A 2,209-nucleotide genomic window follows, 5' to 3' on the forward strand; every position below is an offset into this window, starting at 1 on the left:
ATTAAGGATAGCCACCCGATTTTCTGATTCTATGCTCCTAAGGTTTCACTGCCAGTTGTTATCTTACTTTGGGTAATGTTAGGAAATAGCAGGACCATAGGAGTTCATTTTGTGAGTAAGCACTGACGATTCACATTGGATAGAAAATCATGGACAGTGGGCCTGCCACATTTCCTTATGCCAGAAGCAGCTTCAAGGAAATTCCCTGTGTATGTTAATTGTGCTCAGATGTTCTTAAAGTTTTGACTGAGGGTAGCATATTCTTAAGATCACCATTTCCTTTAACTTTTACTTTATGTAACTTAGATTTTCTGTGGAGATTTACACTCTACGTTGATAGGTACATAGCAACATTATATAATGTAATGTGCAGCATATTATTCTGCTGCACATCAGTGTAACCTGTTCTGTCCCTTTAAGGCTGCAAGATCTGATTGCTGAAAAGAGGCTCTTCTCAAGGCCAATTTGAGGATGACTTTTGGTATTGATTGACAACAACAGGAAATTACTGACTTTTTTTCTCTTTTTGTTTACATTGAATTGCTAGAAGTTACAGCACAGAAATGGATCATTCTGCCCAGCAGATCTGTGTCAATATTTGTGCTTCACATAAGGTTCATCTCACCGTACATAATCTTACCCTATAAAATATCCTTCAATTTTTTTTCTCTGGACTCCCATTTGGCTTGATGTCGGGGTCCTGAAGCTTGCAGGAAAGTCCAGCCCTAAGTTTCATGTCTCTGCCATTTCCTTATTCCCCATTATAATTTCACCGGACTCTGCTTCTAAGTGGTGTACATTTACTTTCACTAGTCTCTTCCTATTTACATAGCTATAGGGCACAATCTAATAGCGCTGTTGCAGTGGGGCGGGGCCATAAATTGCAGCAAGTTGTTCAAAAGTTCATTGGGCAGAATTTTGCCCTCGGTTGGCAGGCAGGCCCCACCGGCTCGGCAGCGGGCGGGCAGCCGAACTCCGCCGCCGAAACGGGGCCCGCCACCATTTTGAGTGGGTGGGCCAATTAAGGCCCACCCAGGGGGCTGCCCGATGAGAAGTGCTTCCTGTGGGGGGCGGGGGAGGGATTCCCCATCTGTCAAAGTGCGCACTGCTCCCTGAGACTAAGTGCTGTCTCAGGGAGATTACTAAAAGTCTAAAAAACTTTAATAATAAAAATATTAGAAAATTATTAACATGTCCCCCTCATGTGACAATGTCACACGAGGTGGGACATGTTAATAAATATCACATAAAATTTATTAAAGTTTTTAAAAACAGACATGAAACCTCATCCCACCAGTTGATGAGGTTTCATGTATTATCAGGAGACTGCTGGGGCTCCTGGCCTGCCCACCAGCCTTAAGGTTGGACGGGCAGGGTCTTTAATTATCTTAATTACTCTTTAATAGCCACAATTGGCCAATGACAGGTTGGCGGGGGGACAGCTGATTTCACTGTCCGCCCGCCTTCCTAAAAATTTAAGCCTACGGCCATACTAGTCTGAAAACACCTGATCTCGTCTGATCTCAGAAGCTAAGCAGACTCAGGCCTGGTTAGTACTTGGATGGGAGACTGCCTGGGAATACCAGGTGCAGTAAAAAAGGGAGGTGTCAGCTGTGGCTCAGTTCATAGCACCCTCGCCTTTGAATCAGAGGGTTGTGGGTTCATGTCCCACTCCTGGAAACCAAGAACTGTGATTGTACTCGAAAAGAGTTGCAATCTGTGACTGTTGGTAACTCAAAAGAGTTTCCTAAAACTTTAAATGGCCCGGGATGACGTCAGGGGTTCCTCCCGACGTCATCCTGCGTCATTTTCCCATCGGTGAGCAGGCCCTGCCCCCAAATCGCCGACAGGAAAATTCTGGCCATTGACTTTGGTAGCACCTTAAAATCCCACCGACATAAATTTCCACCAATAGAAACATTTATGATCAGTTTTTATGTCTCTTTCTTTCCCTATTAATTTCTTAGGGCAGGATTTTTACCTCGTCAGGCAGGCATGGCGGGCAGGCCCGGGAGCAGTCGCGAAACTGCCCGCGATCAGGCCCCGGGCGCGATTTCCCACTGGCTGGACAATTAACGGCCAGCTAGCGTGAATGATGCACTGCAACGCTGAGCGCTGCCGGGGTGGGGGCGGGAGGAGGGCGAGTGTGGAAGTTTGCACATGCGTGTGTGCACAGAGCTGCCTTAGGGAGCTGCAGAATTTTAAAAAC

The 2,209-nt window shown here is 46.1% G+C and overlaps 1 non-coding gene across 1 annotated transcript; it reads left to right on the forward strand.

The window, feature by feature from the left end:
• Positions 1 to 1,479: 1,479 nt before the first annotated feature.
• On the forward strand, positions 1,480 to 1,598 carry LOC144671694 (5S ribosomal RNA). The gene has a single exon (XR_013573990.1). It is a non-coding gene; the product is annotated as a 5S ribosomal RNA (ribosomal RNA).
• The last annotated feature ends 611 nt before the right edge of the window (positions 1,599 to 2,209 follow it).

The sequence above is a fragment of the Cetorhinus maximus genome, chromosome 2 (genome assembly GCF_964194155.1).
Source record: "Cetorhinus maximus chromosome 2, sCetMax3.hap1.1, whole genome shotgun sequence".
Taxonomy (NCBI): Eukaryota; Metazoa; Chordata; class Chondrichthyes; order Lamniformes; family Cetorhinidae; genus Cetorhinus; species Cetorhinus maximus.